At 40.0% G+C, this 15,522-nt stretch overlaps 1 protein-coding gene and 1 pseudogene across 1 annotated transcript in view; both read right to left on the minus strand.

Moving 5' to 3' along the window:
* The window catches only part of Atrnl1 (attractin like 1), a 656,020-nt gene that overhangs the window by 20,201 nt on the left and 620,297 nt on the right, over positions 1-15,522 (minus strand). The gene's annotated exons all lie outside the window — the stretch shown is intronic.
* On the minus strand, positions 10,087-10,157 carry LOC117285331 (annotated as a pseudogene).

Here is a 15,522-nt window from a genome sequence, read left to right on the forward strand (position 1 = left end):
ATTTCTATATCTTTGGAAAACTTTTCTTTTAAAACATTCTTTATTTTTAAAAGTAATAATGTATTTTTATTTTCTCTGAGGAGCAGGTCACCATGCAGTCCAGGCCGGCTATGGCTATATAACTCAGGTTGGTATCAAACTCAAGATCTTCCTGCCTCAGTCTCCCAAGTGCCGGGATTACAGGCGCTATACTACCATGCCTGGTTAAAAACTGCTCTAATGGGGCATAATCGACACACAAAAAGCTATATAAATATTTCAGTTTTATCCTTTAATATATTTTAGTTCATATATAATTTTTGAGACAAATAGACTGCATAACTACAACTTACACTTATCTTAGACTGTCACTATTTCTTTCTTTTTGTCAGCTTTTTCCTCTATTTCTTTTTAAGCCATCCCCTCTCAGTCCTTAGTTCCTACTTTCCTTTCCTTTAAAAAGAAAGGGATATGATGACTGTTATTTGACATTTTTGATTAACTAATAGCATTATCTAAACCCTCTCCTATACTTCAGGGACTCCCTTTTGTTAAACTATAAAAATGTCTACTAAAATCTCTAATGCCATCTTTTGTGAGCAACTTACATTGTTCTATCATATTTGATACTGTTAATTGAAGGAAATTTCAGAGGATCTCAATAATGACTTTTGTTATTATGCAATTCCTAACTTCTCATTTTAGTCCACAGATAATTTACATTTAAATATCTTCTATATATACACCAGTTGTAGAAGTGCTGAGAGTTTGATATATTTAGCATCTTCATTTCTCTCTTAAAACTTTTTTTTTGCAATTTTAGTGCTAATAGCTCTACAATATAGGATTTATATGACTCCTTTTTATGCATACTGAATAGAAAAGCTCCCTGTTTTCCATGAGGTCTATGAAGGTGATTGTTTTAAAAAGCATGGTGGAAATGAACCCACATTTTAGTTATCTCGGCAAGGTCAGTTTAAGCTATAGCTTAAAAGCATTCCATGCATTTTGGGGGCCCTCTTCCTCTTCTAAGAGCTTGCCTTAGGGGTTACATGAGCAAATAGTCTCCTGTCAGATTTGGCTAGAGTTTTTTTGTTTTGTCTTTCTTTTGTGGTACTGGGATTGAATCTAGGCCTTTCACACTGAGCTACATCCCCAGTCCTTTTTTTTTTTAACTTTTTATTTTGAATTAGGGTCTCCCAAAGTCATTAGGTTGCCCATGGGCTTTAACTTGTGATCTTGATCATCCTGCCTCAGCCTAGCAGAGTGCTGAGATTACAGGTGTACATCACTGTGCCTGGCATGGCTGGATGGTTCCTGGGCTTCTCTCTGATTCTGGGGGTCTGTAAACCAGGAGGACACTTATTCTGCCTGTGGGGGAACACAGCCCATTTAGCATAGCTTACATGCATGGCAGGATCAGAATGAGGTTCTGTCCATAGGTCAGCAAAGAGGAGCGAGCAGAAGACAGATACCAGTGGTGGCGACTATGGCAAGCTTGCCTCAGTGAGCTGTTTATATCACAGAAAGTTCTAAAGGTTTTGCCATCACTGGCACACACTGAACTGTATTAGTCAGCTTTCCTTTGCTGTGACAAAATACCTGAGAAAATCAATCTGAAGGAGGAAAGATTTAGTTTGGCTCAGTTTCAGCCCATGGTCAGTTGGCTTTACTCTTTCTGTGTGTGTAGCAGTCAGGAACATGGAGGAAGAGTGTAGGGGAGGAGAGCTGCTCATCTCAGGGAAGCCAGGATGCACAGAAAGAGAGAGGGAGAGAGGAAGGGGTCAGGGACAAACTATCGTCCTCACCACTTACTCCCTTCAGCTATGCCCTGCTGCCTGTGTTTCCATCACCCCCCAGTAATGTCATCAAACACAAATCCATCAAGGGGTCCGTCCCTGCTGAACTCAGGGCCCTCATGATTCTATCACCTTCCAAAAGTTCCTCCTGTGACCACTGCTCTGAACACAAGCCTCGAGGGGACACTCCAGATCCAAACTTAGTTGAGTGAGGCTCTGTCTTTACCTCTTAGCCTAAAAAAATAACCTTTATCTCATTGGGATTCTCTGGAGTTATTTTTAAGCATTACTACTGTTGATTTTCAAGATGGGAGGAATAAATATGTGGATAAACACACTGATTTGCCTATCACACAATGGATCAAACATGAACTATTATTTAGCATGTGTCATCACTACCACGAAGCATCGGGGACTCTACTGAACACTTTAATACATTATCTTTGAGTCTCCCTAAATCTGTAAAGTAGCACCTGGTACCTTTTTTTAAACAGATAATTAAACAATCCGGAAAGAGGCAAAAGATGGCTAACTCAGGATTAAAGCTGGGTCTGTCATACTCTCTACCAACTACCACACTCTCCACACAACTGCAAGGATCCAGTGCAGTGGTTCTCCACATTAGGAAACACAGCAATCTTCATAAACATATTTTGTAGTGCCTTCTAACTGTCTGAAATGAAGTCACAGAATATAAAGTCTATCTCCATAAACAAATTTCATTAAAGCCGTGTCCTACTGTACTATAGAGGAGGAATAAATGGAAAGCAGCTTAAATAAATGAATGTGTATTTCACTAGGCAGTGCTTACATATAGTCATATTTGAAATAGATATTTCCCCTATTTACAGAATTACCAAGAATCCTTGAGGGATAAATGCAGATAATACTAAATTTCTTTTCTGGCCATTCAAATAAATAACATGGTTGACGCTGATGGGGTTTTGAATATCTTCAGAAAAATTTTAAACAAACAAAAAGTATAAACTTCTAAAATGACTTACACAATGGTTCTATTTCTGGAAAATGCATTATATATTAAAACAATAAAACACTGAGTTTAGTGTAAAATAAAGTTCTAAATTGAGATAACATTGAATAGCTTTTGTTTTTCCCTCTAATCTGTACAATATGTTTTTCTTTAGAACGTGTTCCCTGCCCCCAAATAAAAAAGAGCTGGGGATGTAGCTCAGTGCAAAGGTCCCGCACACACAGATAGACAGACAGACACACACACACACACACACACACACACACACACACACGTGGGCGCGCGCATGCACAAATTCTCACATAACTCTTCATATGCCTTTTACTTTAGGATAGCACATTATTCTGTCAGTTCATTGTATTAGGTATCTGTTCCTAGATACCATACCACTTCTAAGCTCAGTTGCCCAAAATATAAAACATTTATTAATCTCGCAGTTTTTGTTGATCAAAATTTAGGAAATGTTCAGCTGAGTGGTTCTGGCTCAAGGCCTCTCAGGAGGCTGACTCTAAGATAGGGACCATGGCTACTGTCACCTGAAGGCTTTCCTGGAACTTCAGGATTCACTTCGAGGCTCACTCATGAGACTAGGGCAGGAGGCCTCCCTCCAACTGTTACCACAGGTACCTTGTCCCAGGTGAATTTCTGTGTGACATAGCATCTGGATTAGACATAGCATGGATTGTTCCAGAGAAAGAGAGAGAGAGAGAGAGAGAGAGAGAGAGAGGAAGGAGGAGGAGGAGGAGGAGGTGGTGATGTAAGGCCTTTTATAATATAGCATCCAAAGTTGTATACTCTAAGTTCTAGTTTCTTATACTGATTAGAAGCAAGTCACTAGAAAGACCCACTAAGTAGAAACAGACCCCTACTTTGAAATGAGGAGTATTAAAGAATTGGTGAGTATACAGTGGAACCTCAGTTTACGAATTCAATTCATCTCACAATTCTCGTCATGAACTAAACTGGATGCAAACTAAATCAAATTCCCCAATAAAATTCAGTGTAAATTAAACACAAGAATATGAAACAAAGTACAGTACAATATGAAGAGAGAGAACATTCACCTTGCTTGAGGCAACTTCTGGCAGGGAGGAAGGAAGTTGCGTGGGGAGATTATTCTTTGGAGGGTAAACCCCCTTCCATAAGGACATTGGGGAGATCTCCTGCAGGGCTTTCTTCTCTTTTTTGTCTCTTAGCTGTAGGGTCAATTTTTATGAAAAAAATATATCTAATGTCACTTGTTTTTAACCCTCCAAAAATGAGAGACCATGTTACCATTCATCAGATTCTACACTCTATTCATTATAGTTATGTTGGGGTGGTGCTTCGCAAAGAAACTCGGGCACTCATTCCATTTTTTTATAATGGATTTTACCACATCACTGCTGACTGCCTTCCTGTCTTCCTCTTCCTCGGCGGAACACTTCTCAACAAGTGCCTTCTGCTGCTCAGCTCAGCAAGTTTGTCTGTCGTCAGCTCCTCCTTATGGTCCTCAACAAGTCCCTCTATGTCTGTACCAGCAACATCCAGACCCATACTCCTGCCCAGGGACACAATCTTCTCCACTACCTGTGCACTGGACCCTTCAAATTCATGTTCAGTGACACATTCTAGCCATAGGTTCCTCTAGGCTAAGTTTAAGGTCCCATACATAATATCTTCCCAGGATTTGTCAATGAGGTTGATGCAGTGGAGGACATTGAAACATTTCTTCCAGAACTCTTTTAGAGTCAAGGACATCTCTTCAAACACCCGGTGAAGAGCACTTTTGTGCACAGCTCCCTGAAGTTGCAGATCACCTGCCGGTCTATGGGCTACAGAAGAGGTGTCCTATGGGAACTTGACCATTATGAAGTCATACTCAGTGTCTATGTCATAGGCTGGAGGGTGTGTTGGGACATTGTCCATCAGAAGGCACCTTCATGCAGTTATCAGAATGATATTTCTTAACAATGGCTGCAAACACCTCATGCAGCTATTCCATGAACAACTGCCTTGTGACCCAAGCTTTCACATTGACCCTGCACATGACAGGCAGCCTGGTATTGTTCACATTCTGTTCCTTCATTGTACAGGGGGTCTGGGAATGGTGCACCAGTAGTAACTCAATCTTCAGATAGGAACTTGCTTTTGCACAAAGGCAAACGGGTCAATCTGTCCTTCTTGGGCTGTGCCTTGGCAGTGCCTTTTCCTCTCTCAGATCTAGATTCTGTTCAGCATCTTCCAGAAGAGCCCTGTTTCAGCACAATGGAACATTTGCTGCCTTCATGAATTCCATTAATTATTTTTCTTATAGGCTTCTGCAGCAGCCTTGTCAGAACTGGAAGCCTCACTGTGTCTTGTCACACTACGGATATCACTTCTCTTGTGGAATTTATCAAACCACCCTCCAATGGCTCTAAATTCATCACTTGTTGCATTTGTAGGGGGGTTTTCTTCCAGTAAATCTGTGAAATTTCCTGGCTTTTCCACAGATCATAGCTTCGCTATCACCTGCCAGCTATTTCTCATTCAACCAAACTAACAAAAGTTTTTCCACTTCTTCTTCCAGAACTTGTGTCCTCTGCGTGGTTAAAATCGTTACTCCTTTTGTAACATCAGCTCCTTTGATGTCATCTCTATTCCTCAAAATAGCTGAGGTTGTCAACTTTGCCATCTTGTACTCCAAGGCCAGAGAAGTCACTCACATAAATACCATGTTCATGCTTTTCTACAATTTCCTTTTTTCAATTCAGTGCTTATTTTCTTCAAAATCTTCTTCTTACCATTCTTTTTCTTCTTCTTACACTTTCTTGTTACCTTCATTATTTCTCTTCACATTCTTGTCACCTTCATTACCACTCTTGACTTTCTTTTTGCCAGCATGCTTGCTCTGCACCTTTGGAGCCATGCTGGACTGAATAATACTGCACAGTACTGTATGTGCTAAAAAGCACACAAAAAATCTTCCACAGCAAGTGTGCACAAGTCCATCTGTGATGGAAATCTCAAACAGAGGAAGCCACAATATGTGTAAGATCTCCAAAGATCGCTATCTCACTCACAGAGAAACTATCTCTGTTAGAAGTAAGAAAGACCTAGAGAGTTGCTAGAATCAGTGGACCGATGGGCACTAGGGTGAGAGGAATGGCTGTCACTGAGTGAGTTAGGAAAGGTGGGCTTGGAGCAAGATGGGAAGCATTTAGTGGAAAAGAGAAGGAAGACTCATTACAACGTGTGAATTTCATTTCATAGATGTTATGGACAGAATGTTTATGTCTTGTCAAAACTCCTATGTTGAAATCTTACCCTACAATATGACAGCCGAAGCAGGTAGGGGTTATAAGCCAGACAGCAGGTCCTCACCAGACAGCAAATCTGCCAATGACTCGCCTTGGAATCCTCAGCCTTCAAAATCATAAGAACCACATGTCTGCTACTGAAGTCATTCAGCAGCATTTTTGTACATATATTTTATGTATATGAATAGATACATGTTCATATAATAATAATAGTAATAATAACATTCACATTTAGCCTGACATCTATAGCACAGAACTTCAATACTTTTATCATTATTTTATCTGCAGAAAAAGAGATAACATTCAGGGTGTTCTTAAATGTTTACACTTTTCATGACAGTGCTGGAAATAATTAGACAGGTGGCATGTTTCCAATATGCCTTCTGCACTGATCACTGAAGAACCCTGAGCTGAGATCCTAATGAGCAGAGCTGTATTACAAACCATTCTCCATTCTCCTGCAGGCTGCGCATACCCATCATTTCTTACCAAGGATGTTCTATTTTGCATTTCAGCCAGCTTTCCAATTTAGCTAACTCTCAGGTTCTCTTGTTAACTTATTTACTTGTGCTCCCTAGTAGAACTGGAGTAGTTTATTTGCATCATCACAATCTTATCTTTTGAAGATCTGGATGCACAAACTCAGGATAGTGCTGAACACCAACTGGAAAAGCGGGCCTCAGTGAAAGCACTGCTTCCTGTGGGGTCATCTTTGGTGAAGTTTCACTGCTGACCACGAGCCAGTCATTTTAGCCATCTGTACCCAAGTTCTATGATTTGCTAATTATCTGTATTTTGTACACTCATACTGTGAAAGAATTTAAAGATGCTCACTGGAAATTAGAAGTGTAAAATTTCAGAAATGTATTTCCTCTGCTTAGGTGCTATGTTCTGGATATTGAATGCCTCCTAAAGGTGCATGTGATGAAGATTTGGTCCCAACTTATGGTGATACTGGGAAGTGGTGGAACCACTGGGAGGGCCTAGTGGAAGGAGGTTAGGTCAGCGTGGGAACGTCATTGATAGGTAAAATGGGGATTTTGGATCTTTCTGTCCCTGTCTTTGCTTCCCTGTCACCATGAGGTAAGCAGTTTTACCTTTCTCACCTCCCCACCATGATGAGTTGCCTTGCTACAGGTCTAAAAGCAGTGAACCAACCAACCTCTGATTGAAACCATCAGCCAAAATAAACCTGTGGTTTATAAGTTGATTATTTCAGATATTTTGTTATAGTTATAGAAATCTGACTGGCACACTAGCCAAAGTCTGTTCATCTTTCTCTAGCACTTTTCCTCTTACCACTGACTTCACTAAAATCTCTCTCCTTCTGCCCTTCTTTAGCACCTGATGCCTATAAAATGCCTGGTGGGTTTTTTAAAAAATTGATGATGTTTTATTATTAAATCCATGGATTCAAACTTTCCCTCAATTTTATTGTGCTTTTTGTTTTATCAGCAAAGACCAATGAGGATCTCGCTATGTGTTTTCTTCCTGCTTGGCCTCCTCAAATTGGGATCCCACTATAACTCTACTGTGCAAATGCTCATTTGTTAAAAAATTGAGTTATTCCTTAAAAGTTACAGAAATAATTACCTTGAAATGATTTAAGCTTTTCCATAAAATTTCTTAACCTTATGTGCCACAAGGAACAGAGTTAGCAATACTTCTTTATATTCATCTATTTAGAAGGCATAGAAGACAGTAGAAAATATATTGCTGTAAACTTGGATATCTTTCATTCAAATTCAGACTATTTTACAGTAAGGCAAGAAAAGTTTTGAAAAGCAGTTTAAACATGATATTAATAATTTCTGAGACCTATTATTTATTATTTTACATGTATTAGAAATTAGATTTTATATTGTATTAGGAAAAATCATCCATCCAAAAATACATGCTAATAATTAAAATAGCAGTGATTTTTGCTGTTTCCACTTATTTTGTTACTTGTTTACATGGAGTACATTTGGTGAATAAGCACTTAGTTGATCTGAAATAGTCAGAATCAAACCCAGCGGAAAACTTCCCTTCGAGCATTAATATGCCCAAAATATGGCTATAACTATCTGGTGATCTATTTCATAGGGTCTTTGTTTCTTAAGAAATAAGATTTTGAGAAAAATAAACAAGAGTTTTTTTCCTTTAAAAGAATAATCACATATGGATTTTTTAATCCATGGGAAGTCTGTAACATATTTAAATAACCTCCCTCATTGAAAATGAATCAAAAAAAATTTTTAAGAATCATCGAAAATGAATCAAAAATTCAAAAAAAGAAAAGAAAAGAAAAACAAAGGAAAGAACCCCTCCAATGCATCCAGGCTTTTTCGCAAACTTCTTCAAATCTCATCTATACTCACTCTAAAAGGTGCATATTATGATACTACTGCTAGAATTCGAAACTATCTCCAAGTTGTGACAATGTTCCCTTTGCCATGTCACAAGTTTGTAGCACTTGCAGTGCTGCCACATACAGTGGGCTGTACAGCCCACACTGGCTGTCTGTGACAGGTCTCTTTATTTGCCTTACAAAAGTGAAAACTTGGAATTGAATTCTTGTGCCACATCTAGAGACAGTTACTGGTGGAAACTAGTTCTGGGCCCAGTCCTACTGAGCATTAAAAATACCCTGACAGAAGGAAAAGGGGGCTTCTAGAAGCAAGAAGTTAGAATATCTCAAAATGTGGACAAATAATTTTCTCTGGGTCAGAAAAAGAGCTCCTAGTAAAAAGAAGAACCTGAGCTTCCAGGCCTGAAACTTATAAAAAACAGCACCTCGAAAGTCTGTGGCTAATAGAGCAGTTGGGCACCTGAGGTGTCTGGTTTTGACATCATCAGATTCTCCCCTGAAAAAGTTTTCAAATAAGACTTTCACAGTTCAAATGTACACACAGTTACAGAATGGAAATCAGTACAAAAGTAGACTTGTTTTAAAGAACTTTCCCATGCTACACAAATAGTATATACGTGAAGGACAGCTGAAATCACAGCGCCATGCTCAGTCTCTGTGCAAGATCACTGACAGCCATTTTCCCCTTGGCTCTCTGTTCATGCATGACAATAGGCCCAGATTGTTTCAAACAAGAGGTCTGTAAGGTCTGAGTCTGTGTCGATTTAACTTGCTCTGTGGAACAGCACTCGAGCCCAGTAGGCACTGTAGGAATTTATAATGTTATTTAGGGTTGGTAATTATGATTAGGCCATCACTTAAATCTGAAGCAATTCAGCAGTAAAGTTGAGATTAAATGTGGGGTCATTGCCTCCCAGCAGACACAATCAAATTACTGGTGCATGGGAATGACACTGAGATTTTAGGGAAGGAGGGTGCCCTTTAAAACAGTCCATTCAAACTGCAAAGCCTTCCGGACAAAACAGGAGAAGGAGCTGACTCACTAATGTGCCGGCAAACACTAATACTGTACTTAAAGGATGCTCTGCTTTGAACAGATAATTGGCTCAATTCTTCTCTTTCTCTGTGTCTGTAACTCCCATTGAAATCAATGAGAATTGCATATTCAAAAGGGACAAGAGAACAAAGTTACAGGTTGAATTAATGGGATAAAGGATTGCAGATCTCTTAAAGCCTGTGCAATTAAATTGTGGCCTCACACAATTCTCTAGGATCACCAGCAATTTTCTGGCCTAGGAAAGCCAGCTGACTTCACTTTCAGAGGTGTCACAATTTATATAATGCATTTTCTTAGACATTAACACGTGATCCTTCTCAGCTCAAAATTTACCCTTTCACTCAAATAAATCTCTTAGAACTTGATATTTTGGAATCTGGTATTTCATTCATATGCCCCAACCATCAACTTGGATCATTAATCACTTAAGAGGTCAGTCTACTGAAAGTCATGCACAAGTAATTTTCTAATTTTTTGATAAAACATTTATACATATACATATATATGTATATATCTATATCTATATCTATGTATATGTATGTATGTATACCTATATTACATGGCCTGCTGAAAATTCCAACTGGCAAGAATTTTGTCTTGTTTATTCTTACATCCTCAGCACCCTGTTTTAATTGTCAAATAGTTTTCATCATCAAAATATTTACTACACTTGATCTTAGCCAAAAGGCCGAGAAGCAATAATCATCAAAATATTTACAAGCTTATTTTAACTACATATTTGATATGATTGACAGAGCCACACGAACAATATTTCAACATTTGCTTTTAAGCATTATTTTTCTCCACTGAAAGGAGACTACCTTCTACATGGCAGTTTCTCTTCAAAAATTTTTTTCAGGAATTCTCTCAACTGTTGGGTGAGATGTCATATTTTTGCTACAAATGTAGAAATGGAGCTTTAGAGAAATTAAATAATGTTGCCAAGGACACAGAACTGGGAAGTAGCAGAGCTGAGATCTGAATCCTGACTCCATCTGCCCCCCCCCTTTTACTGCTTGATATATTTGAAAAGTAGGGAAAGGGAACATGCTTAGAAAATGGAAAGTCTAAACTAGTTAGCAGAAATTAAAACTGATGATTACAACATGGTCATCAGCACAGGGGAGAACACAGTGTGAAATAAACTGAAAAAGTGAAACAAGGGAAAGGACCTAGGACTGATTCTCCAGCAGAAGTCCACAAGGTACCTCTGAGACCTCGCACATCAGTCACTGGCTGCTGACACCAGGAACTCTCAAGGCTGGGTATGTATGCGGCATGAGTGCATTTCTGTCATTGTGACGCCTGATGGCCTATTCTAGACACCCCCCATCCCTGCTTTGGGGTCAACATGGCCTCAGAATTCCCTCATTCCACACACTTCATGGATCATACCAAATGTCTTTCTCTCCACCCATGTCATTCCCACTGTGTTGTTTCCCCTGAGAACAAAAATCCCAGTCTCCATACAAAGTGTTTCAGAGCTGCAATAACTTAATCTGTGCTTTCTCTACTAGCTAATGCTGCTCTAGGCTCTGGGCTGCTTCTACTCACCCTCACCAAGTATTTTTCTGTAACTGGTAGGCGAAAGCCATCTGAGAGCTAAAAGGAGACATAATAATAAAGCCCACCACATACTGTTTACTCTGGGCTAACTATGGCACTAGCTGATCCCTGTACCTGGCATGACCCTTGCAAGACAGACATTACTCTCCCTATTTGACAGCAGAGGGAAGGTGGCTTTAGAGCAGTTAATCACCTTGGGTCAAGGTTTGCAACTGGTATATGACAAAACTGGGCCTTGAAACTAGCAATTCTGACCCCAGTGCTGGTGCTCTTAACCACAGTGCTACCTTGTAGGGAGGGCTCTGGATGATTCTGGAACTATCTGAAGTGGAAGTGGAAGGACTCGGGACTGTTGGTGGAGGGCATCTGTCTAATGAGATAATTGGAATTAAGTTTAAAATAATTATAACAGTTGGGGATACTCTGTGTGTGGAAAGGAATTAAAACTGAGAATCTGTTAAAATATTATCTCATGCATATACTGCAATTTAGCTTGAAAAATACTTTCTGAGTTTATTGTTCATCTCACTAAAACCTGCCACTCTCCAGGGCCTGTATTCTGTGCCAACAGCAGAGGTGGTCTCAGCTTCTTTGCATTATCTTACAATTCTTCTACTGAAGAAGTGGTCCTGGGTAAACCCAGAGTTCTGGGCACTCCAGTACAGGTAGTAGGTGGCAGCAGCCTTGTGTTCTCTCTCTGCCTAGTAGGTTTGGAGGAGGTCCCTGTCATTCGTTATTGGTACCATTTGAAGAACTCCTCAGTTATGGGTTAAAGGAATTGTGGCTTGACATGTTTTCAGGCCCTCAAATATTCTTTGCATTATTATAATATGCCATATAGCTTTGTGATCATTTTTCTTACTGCTGTTTATTTCAGTTTCCAATTTCCTCCGATTATAAATAATAGTAGATTGGGCTGACCATCTCCACTTTTGAGTATCTGACCAAATTTATGATTGTTTTATTAAAGTAGATTTCTAAAAACAAATTAGTGAGCCCATGAGTAGGGGCTATTTTGAAGCTATTGGTATACAGTCCCAGCTTATTTTACAGAAAGGCTGATTATACCACATCTCTACCAGAAATGTTTAAAACATGTTCGTTTCATCACATCTCCTCCCTCTGTGATGTATACTTAATTCTTCCATTAATTTAACAGGTGAAGATCATTATTTTAAAACCTGTCGTACTGACTACTAGACTATAGATAGTGTATATACTTTATTAGTTGGTAGTCTGCTCATCAGTTGCTTCTCTGTGTATTTTGTCCCTTTGGGTACTGATACATTAGATTTCCCTTAGTGAGTTGTGTGAGCTTTTCCTATAATAAGCCAATCAACATTTTATCACATCTGTAGTATTCCCAACATGCTAGAATTGCCTTTAGTGATCTTCACTGCCAAGTGATGACTTCTAGAACCAGGCTGCACCACCTCCTGCAGTTCTTTCAGCCAAATGGTTCCTGCCACCCTCATGGGTGGAAAGCTGCTTAAGTCAGAAGCGTGAGATTAAATCATTTAATAGTCTTATGTTAGCACATGGTGCAGTGATGAGAAAAATAGTACATAAAGGAAGCACACCATACGGGGCTCTATGAAGGTATGCAGGCCCAGGAAATGAATCATAAATGATCACTTGTCAGACTTCCCACTTTCCAACCGAACATGCAACAAGTTACTGAAATAACAGGCAGCTCAAACAAGAAGGAAAAGGGAAGAAAAAAAGGAAAAACAAGGCAGCACTTCCCTAAGGGAAAAGACGAGGCCTTAGTTACGTGCATCTCCCCGTGCTGTTATTAGTGTCCAGCACAGGGAAGCTGTCTGCCGAAACTGGTGGAGAGCAGATGGATGACCACATTCTCCTCTCCAGTCCCACACTCACTAGCTCTGGAGGTTAGACAAGTCAGTTGCCTCACTTGATGAAACTGGGTCTTAGTTGCATCATCTATAAAATGTGTGTTACATTAGCATTACAAAACAAAAAGCTGGGCCCATCTGTATTTTATATATAAAGAAGTTGAGACACAAAAAGATATAAGATTTTGTGGGCTGGGGATTTAGCTCAGTGGTTCTGCCACCTGCCTTGCAAGTGAAATAGACCTGAGTTCGATCCCTGGTACCCGCTCCCCGCAAAAAGATATAAGACTTTGCTGAGTCTATCGCAGTTACTAACTCTGAAAGGCTGTACAATCATGATTCGGTAAGATGATAAATATAAAAACAACTATGAACTATAAAGAAAAGGGAGATGCAAGTGATGCATTTTAGAAGTTTTGCTATAGTTCTTTCATGTTTTAAAATAAAATTTTATTAGCAGGCAGAGTAAGAAGTTGTGATTTTTCTCAGATGGTCATTCTGGGTTCTTTTCGCTTCCCTTACCCCCAGTCTTTGACCCATGATTTACATTCAAATCCTTCTAAAAGACAAGCACTGTAGTCATTTAACTTGAAATCTATAGGGGCAGGAACAGCCCACTGAACAAAATGTTTTGATGAAAAATCTGCCGGAAAATTCTGTCTTATGTGTACATTCTGTAGTATAGCACATTAAAGGTTAGCATGCAGTATTAATTAATGACCTTTCCTTGTGTGTATTAGGGTGTGGTAGTCATTAGGAAAAGCTTCACAGAAGTGCTGTTGAGTACTGACAATGGGCAGGAATTGCCTGGTGTGAGTGGAGAGGGTAGGGAGATGGTTCCATTACTGGAACAGCATGCACAGAGGCATGGCAGTGCGAAGGGCACGGCCTGGATCCTAGAAGGCTTTTTTGAGAGGAAGAGGTGGATGTTGGTGAAAACCACCTATCAAAAATTCATCCTCCCCAGAACAATCAAATCGAGCACTCTTGACACAGCTCTTAAAAAAAAAAAAGGAAAAGAGATGCATGTAAAGGTGTAAGGACGAATGAAGCTGAGACCATGTTAAGAACAACCTTCTTCCTCTCTTCCCACAGCCCTAATCCCTCACCAGAACATTCTCGTACCTTAGGCATTCTTCCTCCATTTAGAAGTGACTTGAGAGGATGGAACAGGAATGCCCCTTTTGGGTTGCCTCTGACTGCTTTTTCCCCAGCTGTTGGTGCTAAGGCATCACTGAATAAGAAGAGGTAACCTTCAAGAATGCCCAGCTCTGACCAGAGACAAGACATCTTCCATTCTTCACTCTCCATGTGAGCTTACAGCAGCACCGCAAATAGGAGATGACTTTCCATTTATTCTCTTACTCCCAATTCCCACTAGATGTAGGGACTCAGCTGTCCCTGGCTCTCATCTCCTTTATTTAGGAGAGATGAGGTTTATTAATGCTTAAAATATCTTTTGGGCTGGCCAGCTCTGATCACCATACAATTATCTCTGATTAGCTCTACATTTTAAACTGAAAAGAATATTTCATCTGAATTTAAACACATTCAGTACATTTCTTCCCCTTTCCCAAAGCAAGATAACTTTCCTTGGGAATTCTATAAAATCTCTCTAATGCTGTTTGACAGTTGCTCCTCCCATTGTCCCCATTTATCAAAGTGGAAAAAAAGCAGTGTTCAGTCATCCCCCTTTTCAGCACTACCGGAGGCTAGAAAGCAGAAATATTTTGTTAAGAGGACTGCATGGGTGGAGAGGATGCTAAGGTAGGGCAGGACTCCATTTTGAGGAGCCTATATCTTTTGTCATAGCTCTTTGCCTTAGGTAGACTTGATTACTGTTCTAGAAATCAAATATGTTTGAGTAAGAAAACAAAGTACCGGTCCCCCAGTACAAAATGGGAAAGGTATCCCTATTTGCATTTTATTTATAAACAATGAACATATAGTATTGATATCAACACCCTCGCCAAATGGGAAACTAGGAGGAGGCCAGTGGCATAGTTCAGGGCAAGAATGTCCTCAAAGAGTCTCATGTGCTCATGGGTGGAAGGCAACATGGCTGACTCGCTGACAGGCGGTGGGGCTGGGTCAGGGGAGGCACCTGGCTGGAGGCCTGACCTGAAGGGTGTGTCTCCCTCCCCCTTCCTCTTCCTTTTCTCTGCTTCCTGCTGCCATGGCACAAGCAGTTTTCCTCTGCCTGGGGCCCTTCCATCAGGCTGCCTGCCGGAAGCCTGCCAGGGACTGCAATTGTGAGTGAAAATAGCCCTCTCTTCTTGTGAGTTGGGGGTTGGCTGGGTATCGTGTCTCAGGAATGAGAAAGACACCAGGGAAAGGAAGTTATGGACGTATAAAAATGATCAAGTATGGTATGTTCATGGACAAGTCTTCCAAAATGAAACCCATTAATCTGTATGCCAACCTATACTAATAAAAAAGATGTAAAACCAAAAGAAAGAAAGACAGAAAGAAAAGAAAAGAAAAAGAAAAAGATAAGGGAATTTGTTGAGAATATAGCTACTGAGTGGCATTTCTGAGAGGCAGTTTTATTCTACTTCTGCCTTTCACAATTAACTGACAGAAATAAGGAAAATAAGGTGTGGAAACAAGCACAGGTGGGAGAGGGGGGTGGAGAGGGGGAGG

Source organism: Fukomys damarensis, unplaced genomic scaffold, assembly GCF_012274545.1.
Source record: "Fukomys damarensis isolate Sample0158 unplaced genomic scaffold, DMR_v1.0_HiC HiC_scaffold_8, whole genome shotgun sequence".
Taxonomy (NCBI): domain Eukaryota; kingdom Metazoa; phylum Chordata; class Mammalia; order Rodentia; family Bathyergidae; genus Fukomys; species Fukomys damarensis.